Source organism: Salvelinus sp. IW2-2015, linkage group LG8 (genome assembly GCF_002910315.2).
Source record: "Salvelinus sp. IW2-2015 linkage group LG8, ASM291031v2, whole genome shotgun sequence".
Classification (NCBI taxonomy): domain Eukaryota; kingdom Metazoa; phylum Chordata; class Actinopteri; order Salmoniformes; family Salmonidae; genus Salvelinus; species Salvelinus sp. IW2-2015.
The window spans coordinates 9,791,271-9,807,607 of record NC_036848.1 but is presented as its reverse complement, the minus strand read 5'-3'; the positions used below and the strand labels follow the sequence as shown (position 1 = coordinate 9,807,607).

General features: G+C 44.0%; 1 pseudogene; it reads left to right on the top strand.

Moving 5' to 3' along the window:
* The first annotated feature begins 521 nt into the window (after positions 1 to 521).
* The window catches only part of LOC111967115 (A disintegrin and metalloproteinase with thrombospondin motifs 2-like), a 43,785-nt pseudogene continuing 27,969 nt past the window's right edge, over positions 522 to 16,337 (top strand).

The window sequence follows — 16,337 nt, the reverse complement described above, 5'->3', positions numbered from 1 at the left end:
GCCGTGAAAGATAATGAAGGAATGCTGTGCTACATTAAGGAGTAGTAGGACAGACAGAGAGAGAGAGACAGACAGAGCAAAAGACAGGAAGAGAGTCAGGCAGAGAGACAGACAAGAAGAGAGACAGGCAGAGAGACAGACAGGAAGAGAGATATACACAGGCAGACAGACAGACAGACAGGCAGAGAGAAAGACAGGAAGAGAGACAGACAGACAGGCAGAGAGAAAGACAGACAGGCAGAGATGCAGACAGACAGACAGACAGACAGTCAGTCAGACAGACAGACAGACAGTCAGAGAGAAACACAGACAGGCAAAGATGCAGACAGACAGACAGACAGTCAGATGGGTGCCTCCCACATTGCACCAATGTTCCAGCTTAACACGTCTGTAAGTAGACAACATCAGTTTGGCATATAGGAAAGAGCGGAGTTGGGACATCTGATTTTCTTAAATCACTGCCCTATCCACTTTTTGTCCTAGTGTACACATCCCCCAGACACAAAATAGTATCTAGCAAGATGGAGCTCAACTACCTTCACCTAAACCACTGCAAAGGTTTTCCCATGCAATCTTTGGTTTGGCATGTCTGCCTGGTGATTTGTTGGGAGATTCTGTGTGAAGAGGACCCTCCTCGGAACGTTACCATGAGACCTAGTGGTGTTGCTGCCCTAGGTCTGGGACTACACAGAGGGGCAACCTTGTCCCTGAGTTGGTTTGGGGGTTGCCTAGCAACCAGTTCCCGCTCTCAAGGCGATAAAGAGAAGTGGGAAGAACAACTACACCTCTGTTCCCTCTCTTTCTCTACCTCCCCTCCTTGTTTCTAGCTTTATCTTCCCATCTCTCATCCTGTCTTTCACCTCTCCTTCCCTCTCCCTGAAGCTCTCTAAGAATACATCCTCTTTCTTTTTCTCCCCAACTCAACTCTTTCTCTCTCTGTCTCTGTGTCTGTCTCTGTCTCTGTCTCTCTCTTTCTCTCTCTCTCTGTGTCTGTCTCTGTCTCTGCCTCTCTCTCTCTTTCTCTCTCTGTGTCTGTCTCTGTCTCTCACTCTGTCTCTGTGTCTGTCTCTCTCTGTCTCTACCTCTCTCTGTGTCTCCGTGTCTGTCTCTGCCTCTCTCTCTTTCTCTCTCTGTGTCTGTCTCTGTCTCTTTCTCTGTCTCTGTCTCTCTCTCTTTCTTTCTTTCTTTATCTTTCTCTGTTATTAAATGTCTCTGTGTCTTTGTCTGTGCAGGTGAATGAGATTTACCATGACCCCTCTCTGGGAGCCAGGATCAACGTGGTGCTAGTACGAATCATCATGCTAGGCTATGGGAAGGTAAGAGAGAGGGTGTGGAGTGTTGTCACTTTTGCTTTATATCACTATATGGATTCTACATTTGACCATAAGTAAAAATATATGATTCCATCAGGTTTGACTCTGTTCCTTGAAAGACTGGCTACAGTCATTTTAGCTTTTTTTGTGTGTTTTCTGCAGCTTTACACACACACACACACACACACACACACACACACACACACACACACACACACACACACACACACACACACACACCTCTCCACACTCACAGAGGCCTACACCTGTTATTCCAGTGGACTGAGCAAAAGTGGACTAAAAGCATGTGGATCCCAGGGGAGGGTTTTCAAAGTCACACGCCTTCACAGTTCAGCACAAAGCACACAGAAAAACTGCCGTTATGCAACCGGCTTTCCTCTGGTGGCTGAGCAAGGAATCATGGGAAGTCCAGACTAAGATAAAAAATCGATAATACCTTCAGACAGGCAGACAGAAAGGCAGACAGACAGACAGGCATACAGGCAGACAGACAGGCAGACAGCAGACGGGCATCAGACAGACAGACGGGCATACAGGCAGACAGACAGGCAGACTGACAGGAAGACAGGCAGACAGACCGTGGATGCTGCAGTGTAATTCTACCTATCTATCTGTTAGTGTGTGTGCACGTGCATGCCTGTATGGTGTGTGTGTGTGATTGAGAAAGGACTACCCTGCAGGATGTTACTATAGATATAGGTTAGATAGAATGTAATGTCACTACCCTCGAATATGCTTTACCCCCTATATCACATAATCTATATTCCTTTATATCACATCATCTATTTCCTTTACCTCCATATAACATCTAATTCCTTATCTCTGTATCACATCATCTACATTCCTATACCTCTATATCACATCATCTATATTCCTTTATATCATCATCTATATTCTTTACCTCCATATAACATCATCTATATTCCTTTATCTCTGTATCACATCATCTACATTCCTTTACCTATATATCACATCATCTATATTCCTTTATCTCACAACACTATTATTCCTTTAAATCACATCATCTATATTCCTTTATATAACATCATCTATATTCCTTTACCTCTATATCACATCATCTATATCCTTATACCATCGTCATATTTATTTATATCACAACATCTATATTCCACTATATCACATCTCTATTCCTTTATATCACATTATCTAATTCCTTTATATCACATTATCTATATTCCTTATATCACATCATCTATATCCTTTATATCACATCATCTATATTCCTTTATATCACATCATCTATATTCCTTTACTCTATATCACATCATCTATATTCCTTTACCTCTGTATCACATCATCTATATTCCTTTAATTGACATCATCTATTATCCTTTACCTCTATATCGCATCGTCTTCATTCTTAATATAATATAACTATATTCCTCTACATCACATCATCTATATTCCTTTACCTCTGTATCACATCATCTATATTCCTTTACCTCTATATCACATCATCTATATTCCTTTACCTCTATATCACATCATCTGTATCCCTTTATATCACATCATCTATATTCCTTTACCTCTATATCACATCATCTGTATCCCTTTATATCCATCATCTATATTCCTCTACATCACATCATCCATGTTACTTTATATCACATCATCTGTACTCCTCTATATCACATCATCTATATTCCTTTACCTCTATATCACATCGTCTATATTCCTTTTTATCATATATCTATATTCCTTTACCTCTAACACCATCTTTTTTACTTTACCTCTATATCACATCATCTGTATTCCTTTACCTCAATATCACATCATCTATATTCCTTTACCTCTATATCACATCATCTATATTCCTTTACCTCTATATCGCATCATCTATATTCCTTTACTCTATATCGCATCATCTATATTCCTCTATATCACATCGTCTTCATTACTTTATATCACATCATCTGTATTCCTTTACACTATATCACATCATCTATATTCTTTACCTCTATATCACATATCTATATCCTATATCACATCTCATATTCCTTTTACCCTTATCACATCATCTATATTCCTTTACCTCTGTATCACATCATCTATATTCTTTATATGACATAATCTATTATCCTTTACCTCTATATCGCATCGTCTTCATTCCTTAATATAATATATCTATATTCCTCTACATCACATCATCTATATATTCCTTTACCTCTGTATCCCATCATCTATATTCCTTGACCTCCATATCACATCATCTATCCTTTACCTCTATATCACATCATCGTATCCCTTTATATCACATCATCTATATTCCTTTATATCACATCATCTATATCCCTTTATATCACATCATCTATATCCCTTTATATCACATCATCTGTAGTCCTTTACCTCTATATAACATCATCTAATATCCTCTACATCACATCATCCATGTTACTTTATATCACATCATCTGTATTCCTTTATATCACATCATCTGTAGTCCTTTACCTCTATATCATATCATCTTATATCCTTTACCTCTATATCACATCGTCTTATTCCTTTTTATCATATCATCTATATTCCTTATATCACATCATCTGTATTCCTTTATATCACATCATCTATCCTTTACCTCTATATCACATCATCTATATTCTTACCTCTAATCACATCATCTATATCCTTTATATCACATCATCTATATTCCTTATATCACATCATCTATATTCCTTTATATCACATCATCTGTATTCCTTTATATCACATCATCTATATTCCTTTACCTCTATATCACATCATATGTATTCCTTTTCCTCTATATCACATCATCCATATCCCTTTATATAACATCATCTAAATTCCTTTACCTCTGTATCACATCATCTATATTCCTTTACCTCTGTATCACATCATCTATATTCCTTTACCTCTATATAACCATCTATATTCCTTACCTCTATATCCATCATCTATATCCTTATACCATGTCATCTATATTCCTTTACCTCTGTATCACATAATCTATATTCCTTTAACTCTATATCACATCATCTATTTTAATTTACCTCTATATCAATAATCTATTTTCCTTATATCACATCATCTATATTCATCTATATCACATAATTGATATTCCTATGCCTCTATATCACATCATCTTCATTCCTTTATATTACATCATCTATATTCCTCTGTCCATCATCTATATCACATCATCTATATTTCTATATCTCTATATCACATACACATCATCTATATTCCTCTATATCACATCATCTATATTCCTCTGTCACATCATCTTTATTCCTTTATATCACATCATCTATATTCCCTTCAGTTGACACTATCTGGCCAAGGTGCAAAGACAGAAGTTCTACTATTTATCTTCTTAAAATCTGATTTTAAACCTAACCTTAACCCTAACTTTAACCACACTGCTAACCTTATGTCTATCCCTAACCTTAAATGAAGACCAAAAAGCTCATTTTTGTTTTCCTACATTTTTATGATATAGCCTATTTTGACTTTTCAACTTGGCCCCTACCACCCCAGATTCACTGCCCTCCTCTTCCTTCTCCTCTCGCTGTCTTGTCCCAATGGAATTCTTCAGAGTACAGACATACACACTCACGAGCACACAAACACACACTGGCATGCACACACACACACACACACATGCACACAAACAGACACACTCATAGACCGTCTCTCATGGCCCCGCCCCTATCCGCATGCAGCTCAGGCCAGATCTCCGGCTGTCCATCATCCCCAATTACTGTGGCAACGGAGCAGTGCACACAGGCAGCCTGCAGATTGGCCGAATGACCCTGAACACACACACACAAACAAACACACACACACACACACACACACACACATAGATATGTTAGTGTACCACGTACACTTCATACTCCATCATGTGAGCAAAGAAGCGGTCATACTCTGTCCTCACTGCAGCACAGAGAGGCTGAACTGAACTGTACCGTGTGTATGTTGAAAATAGAAGGAGAGAGAGAATACAAAGGAGTGGCTGACACAGTAAGAAAGAGCAGGAGAGGTGAAGGAGAGAGAGTGTGAAGGGTCTATATGTAGGTGTATGTATTATTCCGGGAAAATCTAACCATTGTGTACATGTTTTTGTATGAATTTCACAAAATCAAAACATTTCTGTTAGAAAGGTGACTCAGTGTATGTGCAGTAGGAGAATATGTCTTTAAATGTTTGTGGTTTTAGGTATATATGTACCCCATAACACCCAAGGTATATTAGCTTAGCTTGGCACCAGGACCACCCTGTGACTGCCACTGCAGCACTGCCACCGACTGGTCATAGCAGGAATAATACGATGCATGAGAAGCTCTTGTCACTGACCAAGCCTGATTGAAGAGACACATGAATGTCTGTCTGAACATCTGCAACAATGTTTTTTCCTTCCCTCTCTCCCCCGTCTCGCCTCTCTCCCCCGTCTCGCGCCCCCCCCCCCCCTCTCTCTCTCACTTTCTCTTGCTCTCTATTCCTCTCTCTACTCTCGCTCTACTCTCTCTCTTCTCACTTTCTCTCTCTCTCTACTCTCCCTCTCTCTCTAGTCTATGAGTCTGATAGAGTTGGGGAACCCGTCTCAGAGTCTGGAGAATGTGTGTCGCTGGGCCTTCCTGCAGCAGAAACAGGAGACAGGAGATGCAGAGTACCACGACCATGCTATCTTCCTCACACGACAGGAGTTTGGCCTACTGGCATGCAGGGTAATAAACACACACACACACACACAAACGTACATACAGACATGCACACAATCACAGATGAGCGCCACACACACACACACACACACACACACACACACACACACAACACACACACACACACACACACCACAACCACCCAGTTGTACTCTGTTGTGTTGTTGTGTATGGTTTAGTGGTGTTTAGTACAGACAGAGTGAGAGCAGGCTAGCAGCATGTCTCAGGGGAGTTAGCTAGCTCCAAAGCTGCTCTTGGCTTCAGCTTTGGGCTGGAGAGAAAATCAATACACTACAGCCACAGACCTGCTAGTGAGAACAAAAACAGAATCTACAGCTACAGACCTGCTAGTGGGAACAGAACAGAATCTTACAGCTACAGACCTGCTAGTGGAACAGAACAGAATCTACAGCCACAGACCTGCTAGTGGGAACAAACAGAGACTACAGCCACAGACCTGCTAGTGAACAAAAACAGAATCTACAGCTACAGACTTGCTAGTGGAACAGAACAGAGACTACAGCCACAGACCTGCTAGTGGAACAGAACAGAGACTACAGCCACAGACCTGCTAGTGGGAACAAAAACAGAATCTACAGTACAGACCTGCTAGTGGAACAGAAACAGAATCTACAGCCACAGACCTGCTAGTGGGAACAGAACAGAATCTACAGCTACAGACCTGCTAGTGGGAACAGAACAGAGACTACAGCCACAGACCTGCTAGTGGGAAACAGAACAGAGACTACAGCCACAGACCTGCTAGTGCGAACAGAAAGAGACTACAGCACAGACCTGCTAGTGGAACAGAACAAAGAGAGAGACTACAGTCACAGACCTGCTAGTGAGAACAGAACAGAGAGACAGACTACAGTCACAGACCTGCTAGTGAGAACAGAACAAAGAGACTACAGTCACAGACCTGCTATAGGAGAACAGAACAGAGACTACAGTCACAGACCTGCTATGAGAACAGAACAAACAAGAGAGACTACAGTCACAGACCTGCTAGTGAGAACAGAACAGAGAGAGAGACTACAGTCACAGACCTGCTAGTGAGAACAGAACAAAACAAGAGAACTACAGTCACAGACCTGCTAGTGGGAACAGAAAAACAGAGAGACTACAGTCACAGACCTGCTAGTGAGAACAGAACAAACAGAAGAGACTACAGTCACAGACCTGCTAGTGGAACAGAAAAGAGAGACTACAGTCACAGACCTGCTAGTGAGAACAGAACAAAGAGAGAGACTACAGTCACAGACCTGCTAGTGGGAACAGAACAAAGAGAGAGACTACAGTCACAGACCTGCTAGTGAGAACAGAACAGAGAGACTACAGTCACAGACCTGCTAGTGGGAACAGAACAAAGAGAGAGACTACAGTCACAGACCTGCTAGTGAGAACAGAACAGAGAGAGAGACTACAGTCACAGACCTGCTAGTGAGAACAGAGAGAGAGACTACAGCCACAGACCCACTAGGTAAAACAGAGAGACTACAGCCACAGACCTGCTAGGTAAAACAGAGAGAGACTACAGCCACAGACCGGCTAGGTAAAACAGAGAGAGACTACAGCCACAGACCGGCTAGGTAAAACAGAGAGAGACTACAGCCACAGACCTGCTAGCCACTAGAGAGAACAAAACCCTGAGAGACAGCGACAGGGCATTCTCTGAGAGCTGTACAAGAGACACAGTCAGGTCACTGAGCTCTAGCTACTGAGAAGTTCCTGTTTGGTGTGAGTAGGTCAAAGTTGAATTTATTGTAATTCACAATGCTACATACTAACCGCACTAACCATACTATTTGTGACGTAAACTGAGTAGTGTAGTATGCTTATTAGTCATAGTATGAATAGAGTTAGTCAGCGGATGTCGTACTACATTCGCCAAAATACGAAGTATACAAGCAATTATTTGAAGATAATGGCGGAAAATATGCAGCCGAAGTCCGACGAGATCAGATATAAAAATGTGTTGCTTTAACTAACTATGACAAATGTTAAGAACATTTTGAGTAATGTAATAAAGTAATGACTTTTCAAAAAAGTTACGTTGGCTGACAATTTGTTAGCTACGCTATCCTTACGAACCGCATATCAGTACAGCAGTGTGTACCAGGTATTTTAGCTACCTATTGTAACATTAGTTGGTTACATCGAACTTGCCAGTATATTTACTTTATGCTATCTAACTAACTAGCCAACGTTTATTGACTTAATTATTCACGTCATTCATAGTTTAGCTAAATGGTGTAGTCGTTCGGGTCTATTCGTAAATTCTAAATCTACTCCGATTTCAAAGCGCTCTCGTCTGATTGACAGAGGCTGAGCTCAGAATAACTGATGAATTTACAAACGCTCAACACCCATTGAATGTGGCCGGTGTCAGTAAACGTTGGCAAACAAAGGTAATTAAATTGTTGCCAACAGCACAGAGACAGTCACTAACGCTCTGGATAACATGAAAACTGCCTAACCAGCTATTAACTAGTCAGAGGTAGGTCTTCTCTCATTTGTGTCTGGAAGAAGCTAGCCAATGACTGCAGTGGTGAGGTCAGAACGCTCGGATCAACCCTACTCCTCGGCCAGAGCGTTCTGTGTACACTCTGAGAGCGAAACGCTCTGAATTTATAAACGGACAATCTGACAACGCCCTGAATTTACGAACACCCTGAGCACACTCTGGCACTCCAGATTGAATTTACAAACACACCCAAAGTCTAGCAAGTAATTTGTTATGCTAACAAGCTAACAAGAGGTTGCATAGCAACAGCATCAACTTCCGGTAGACAGGCGAAGAGCTAGTAGGCTCAACTAATAGTATATAGTATGTAGTATATACTAATTAAGTATGTAGTATACAGTATGTTAGTATGGGTATTCAAACACTCTTTCTTGCTCCCTTTCTTCTTACTGATCCCTGACCACCCTTCTCTCTTTCTATTACAAATTCCCTGCCTCTCCTCCCTCCCTCCTCTCTTCCTTCCTCTCTCCCTCCCTCCTCTCTTCCTTCCTCTCTCCCTCCCTCCTCTCTTCCTTCCTCTCTCCCTCAATGCCTCTCCCTCCTCTCTTCCTTCCTCTCTCCCTCCTCCCTCTCCCTCCTCTCTCCCTGCCCTCTCTCCTCCCTCCTCCTCTCTTCTTCCTCTCTCCCTCCCTGCCTCTCCCTCCTCTACTTCCCTTCCTCTCTCCTCCTCTCTCCCTCCTCTCTCCCCTCTCCCTTCCTCCTCCCTGCCTTCTCTCCCTCCATCCTCTTCTTCCTTCCTCTCTCCCTCCCTGCCTCTCCCTCTCTCTTCCTTCCTCCCTCCCTCCTCCCTCTCCCTCCTCTCTCTCCATCCTCTTCTCCTCTCCTCCCTCCCTCCTCTTTCCTTCCTCTCTCCTCCCTGCCTCTCCCTCCCTCTTCGTTCCTCTCTCCTCCTCCCTCTCCCTCTCTCTCTCCATCCTCTCTCCGCCTCTCCTCCCTCCCTCCTCTCCTTCCTTCCTCCTCCCTCCCTGCCTCTCCCTCTCCTTCTCCCTCCTCTCTCCCCTGCCTCTCCTCCCTCCTCTCTTTCCCTCTCCCTTCCTCCTCCCTCTCCTTGCTTCTCCCCCTCCCTCCTCTCTTCCTTCCTCTCTCCCTCCCTGCCTCTCCTCATCCCCTCCCTCCTCTCTCCCTGCCTCTCCTCCCTCCTCTTCTTCCTCCTCTCTCTCTCCCTCCCTCCTCCTCTCTCCCTGCCTCCCTCCCTCCTCTCTTTCTTCCTCTCTCCCTCTCTCCTCCCTCTCCTTGCCTCCCTCCCCCACTCTCTTTCTTCCTCTCTCCCTCCCCCTCCTCCTCTTCCCTGCCTCTCCTCCCTCCTCTCTTTCTTCCTCTCTCCCTCCCTCCCCTCTCCTTGCCTCTCCTCCCTCCCTACTCTCTTCCTTCCTCTCTCCCTCCATCCCTCCCTCTCACTGCTCCTCCCTTCCTCTTCTCTCCTCCTGTCTCCCTTTCTTCAGGTTATGCTCCAGTAACAGGGATGTGTCACCCAGTGAGGAGCTGTACTCTGAACCATGAGGATGGCTTCTCTTCGCCTTTGTGGTAGCACATGAGACGGGACATGTGTGAGTACACACACACTCAAAACACACACACCACACACACACACGTCATTCAACACATTCACTCAAACACACAACACCATTCAACACACACACACTCAAACACACACACTTAATCACAGACAGGCACACTCACACACTCATACTCACACACACACACACTCACACACACTCAAATGCACATAAATACACGCACACAACACACACACACACACCCGCCACACACACACACACACACACACACACACACACACCACACACACACACACACACACACACAACACCACACACCACACACACTAAAACACACACACTAAAACACACACAACACACACACTAAAACCCTCACAAACACAACCAAACTCACATACTCACTCACACACACACACTCAAACACACACACAACACACACAACACTCATTCAACACATACACTCAAACACCACACACTCATTCAACTACACACACTCAAACGACACACACTTAATCACAGACACCACACTCACACACTCATACTTCTCACACACAACACTCAAATGCACATAAATACAAGCTAACACACACACAACACACACACACACACACACACACACCACACTAAAAACACACACACACACACTAAAACCCTCACAAACACACAAACTCACATACTCACTCACAAACACACACCACTCAAACACACCCACACACACACACACACTCATTTCAACACATTACACTCCAAACACACACACTCATTCAACACACACACTCAAACACACACACTTAATCACAGACAGGCACACTCACACACTCATTACTCTCACACACACACTCAAAATGCACATTAAATACAAGCACACACACACACACACACTAAAACACACACAAAACAACACACACACACACACACACACACACACACACACACACACACACACACACACACACACACACACACACACACACACACACTTCAAAAACACAACACACACCACCACTCAAACACACCACACACACACACACACACACCATTCAACACATTCACTCAAACACACACACTCATTCAAACACACACAAACTCAAAACACACAACTTAATCACAGACAGCCACACTCACACACTCATACTCACACACCACACACACTCCACACACACTCAAAGCACATAAATACACGCACACACACACACACACACACCCGCACACACACACACACACACACACACACACACCACACACACACACAAGCACACACACCACACACACACACACACACACACACTAAAACACACCACAGACTAAAACACACACACACACACAACACTAAAACCCTCACAAACACACAACTCACATACTCACTCACACACCACACACTCAAAACACACACACACACACACTACACACTCATCAACACATACACTCAAACACACACACTCATCCTAAACACACCACACTCAAACACACACACTTAATCACAGACAGGGCACACTCACACACTCATACTAACTCAACACACACTCAAATGCACATAAAATACAAGCACACACAACACACACACACACCACACACACACACCAACACACACACACACACGCTAAAACACACACACAACACACTAAAACCCTCCAAACACACCAAACTCACATACTCACTCACACACACACACTCAAACACACACACACACACACACACTCATTCAACACATACACTCAAACACACACACTCATCAACACACACACTCAAACAACACACACTTAATCACAGACAGCACACTCACAACACTCATACTCTCACACACACCACTCAAATGCACATAAATACAAGCACAACACACACACACACACTTAAAAACACCCCACACAAACACACACACCACACACACACACAACCACACACACACACACCACACACACATCACACACACAACACACACACAACACCAACACCACTCAAAAACACACACACACACTCAAACACACACACACACACACACCACACACACACACACACACACACACACACACACAGCACACACACACACAGACACCACACACACACCACACAACACACCACACACACAACACAACACACACACACACACACACACACTTACTCGACTTATGCTACACACAATTAAAAAAGCATTCTATCCACTATAACACATTGAATTAGACCCATACGCCTGTTCCTCTGCTCCCCCCTCCCTCCCTCCCTGCCTGCCTCTCTCTCTCCCCCAGGCTGGGTATGGAGCACGACGGCCAGGGGAATCGCTGTGGAGACGAGGTGCACATGGGGAGCATCATGGCCCCGTTGGTTCAAGCTGCCTTCCACCGCTTCCACTGGTCCCGCTGTAGCCAGCAGGAGCTAGGACGTTACCTACAGTGAGTGTATCACACACCTACTGTATACACACACTTACACACGTTACAATCCAAACAACGTGTTTACATTCCTTTTCACTAGAACTGAATGACTCCAGACCACAAACAAACTATAGGAACTCCACTCTGTTAGGTCTGCCAGTGTTCAGCATACAGTTCTCCAATATGAAAACTCATGCAGCCTGAGGAGGGGTCCTGAACTGAAATGTTGCTGTTCCCAACAATACAATACAAAATATATTCAACTCTACCACTCTCCTTTATTCACTGAATATGAAACCACTGCTAGCTCACATATCTTTTGACTCCTCCCCCAGATCCTACGACTGTCTCCGTGACGACCCCTACGAACATAACTGGCCATCCCTGCCCAGACTRCCTGGTCTGCACTACTCCATGAACGAACAGTGTCGCTTCGACTTCGGCGTGGGCTACGTAATGTGTACCGCGGTAAGAACTCCCCAAAGGAACGAATATGGTATACTAACACATCTACTAACTATATATTAATACTAATATATGTTACCAGAAAAACAAGTATCTATTGCCACCTAACGGGCCTAACTTCTCCCACAGTTTTACCATTTCTCATTAGTTGAAAAGCCAATCACTTCAGCACCACTTCCCTCCTCACTGATGCAGTAGGATGACTAGGGTTACATCCACGTCTGGATAGAATGACTCCTCACTCCTCACTGATGCAGTAGGATTACTAGGGTTACATCCACGTCTGGATAGAATGACTCCTCACTGATGCAGTAGGATGACTAGGGTTACATCCACGTCTGGATAGAATGACTCCTCACTAACGTCAGAGGGACTTAATTCAAGTGAGAGTGGGGGAGTCTATCTTATCCAGACCGTGGATAATAACCCCTATCAATCCGCTACTGCACATCATCTATATCATAATTGAGGATCATTCTATCCCACATGATGTACATCAGTCATCACTGCATCCCAAGTAGAGTGAGTCATTCCTATCCAGACGTGGAGTAAGCTCCATCATCCTACTGCATCAGTGAGGAGGTGAATCATTCTATCCAGACTGGAGTAACCCTAGTCAATCCTACTGCATCAGTGCAAGGAGAGTCCATTCTATCCAGACGTGGATGTAACCTAGTCATCCTACTGCATCAGTGAGGACGTGAGGAGTCATTCTAATCCCAGACGTGGAGCTGTAAACCCTAGTCATCCTACTTCATCAGAGAGTGAGGAGTCATTCTATCCAGACGTGATGTAACCCTAGTCCATCCTACTGCATCAGTGAGGTAGGAGTCATTCTATCCAGACCGTTGATTAACCCTAGTCCATCCTACGCATCAGTGAGGATCATTCTATCCAGACTGGATGTAACCCTAGTCATCACTCTGCATCACTCATGCAGTGAGTAGTCTCATTCTATCCAGATGTGGATGTAACCTAGTCCAGTCTACTGGCATCGTAATGAGGAGTCATTCTATCCAGACTGGAGTAACCCTAGTCATCTCTAACTGCATCAGTTAGATTTAGGAGTCATCTATCCAGACGTGATGTAACCCCTAATCCATCCTACTGTGCACAGTGCAGATGAGGAGTCATTCTAGTCCAGACGTTGAGACCTGTCCTACGCATAGTAGGATTGGATCCTATCCACTGAGTATCCTATCACCTACTGCATCAGTGAGGATGAGAGCATTCATACTCCAACGTGATGAACCCTATCATCCTACTGCGCATCAAGAGGAGTGAGCGAGTCATTCTATCCAGACGTGATGTAACCCTAGTCATCCTACTGCAGTCAGTGAGGATGAAGTCCATCATATCGATGAACCTAGTCATTAACCCTATGCATCATGCCCTAGGAGTCATTCATCCAGACTGATGTAACCCTAGTCATCCCTACCGTGCCAGTACGGAGGAGTCCAGTGTCTATTCCAGATCTGGATGTAACCCATCATCCTACCGCATCAGGATGTGAGGAGCATTCTATCCAGACGTGGATGTAACCTAGTTCCTACTGCATCAGTGAGAGTCGAGGTAATATCCAGACGTGGATGTAAACCTAGTCATCACTCACGCATCAGTGAGGATGAGATTCATTCTCAATCCAGACGTGAGTAACCCTAGTCATCCTACTGCATCAGTGGGAGAGTCAATTCTATCCAACGGATGTAACCCTTCAGATCCTACATGCATCGTAGGAGTGAGGATCATTCTATCCAGACGATGGATGTAACCTAGTAATCCTACTGCATCACGTGGAGTGAGACCATTCTATCCAGACATATGTACCCTAGCCATCCTACTGCATCAGGAGAGAGCATTCTTCCAGACGGATTAACCTAGTCATCCCTAACTGCATCAGTGAGGAGTCATTCATCGCAGACGTGATGAAGTCCTAGTCATCCTACTGCATCAGTAGATGAGAGTCATTCTATCCAGACGGATGTAACCCGTAGTCATCCTACTGCATCACTTGAGAGTCATTTCTATCCAGTACGTGGATAACCCTAGTCATCCTACCTGCATCATCAGATGAGGAGTCCATTCTATCCAACGTGAACGTAACCCTAGTCATCCCACTGCATCATGTGAGGAGTCATTCTATCCAGACGTGGATGTAACCCTTATGTCATACTACTGCCATGCCCCAGTGAGGTAGTAAATTCTATCCAGACGTGGATGCTAACCCTAGTCATCCTACTGCATAGTGAGGAACATTCTATGCCAGACATGGATTAAACCCTAGTCACCACTCCATCTGAATGAGAGTCATTCTATCCAACGTGAGTAACCCTAGTCATCCTACTGCCATCAGTGAGGATCATTCTATCCCGAAGACGTGAAGTAACCCTATGTCACTCCTACGCATCAGAGGAGTGAGGTGTCATTCTAATTGACGTATGTAACCGTAGCATCCTACTGCATCAGTGAGTGAGTTGAGGTCATTCTATCCAACTGGATGTAACCCTATCATCCTACTGCATCAGTGAGTGATCATTTATCGAGACTATGACCTAGTCATCCTACTGCATAAAACAAGTGCGAAGAGTATCATCATTCCAGACGTGAATTACCAACCTAGTCAATCCTACTGGCATCAGAGGGATGATAGTCATCTATCCATGACTGGATTACCCTAGTCATCCACTGCATCAGTGAGGACTAGAGTCATTCTATCCAAACTGATGAACCCAGTCATTCCTACTGCATCATGAGTGGGAGCTTTCCGAGAGTTATCTATCTCCTACTCATCGTGGGATCCATAGCAATTCTGAGGATGTAACCCTAGTCATCCTACTGATCAGTGAGGAATTACAACTGATAACCATTCTATCCACCACAGTGAGTGGATGAGACTTACCAAGTACCATCTCCTACTGCATCAGAGATTGCGAGTCATTCTATCCAACAGTGATGTAACTCTATCATCCTACTCATCAGTGGATGAGATCATTCTAATCCAACGTGGATTAAACCCTAGTTCATCCTACTCACAGTGGAGAGAAGTCATTCTATCCAACGTGGATGTAACCCTATCAATCCACTGCAAAGTGGGAGTGATGAGTATTCTATCCAGACGTGGATGTACACCTAGTCATCCTACGCATCATTAAGGAACCTGATAGTCATTCCTATCCAACTTGATTTAACCCTATCATCCACTGCCATCATGGGATAGGGATTTTATCCGACTATAAAACCCTATCATCCTACGCATCCCAGAGAAGAGTACATTCATCCAGACTGATTGTAAACCCCTATTCAATCCCCACGCACATGAGAGATCATCATTTCAGCCAAGAACATAGTAAAACCCAAGTCACCTACTGCATCCATCGAGAGTCATTCTACCAGCTGATGAACCCTATCTCATCCCTTACGCATCA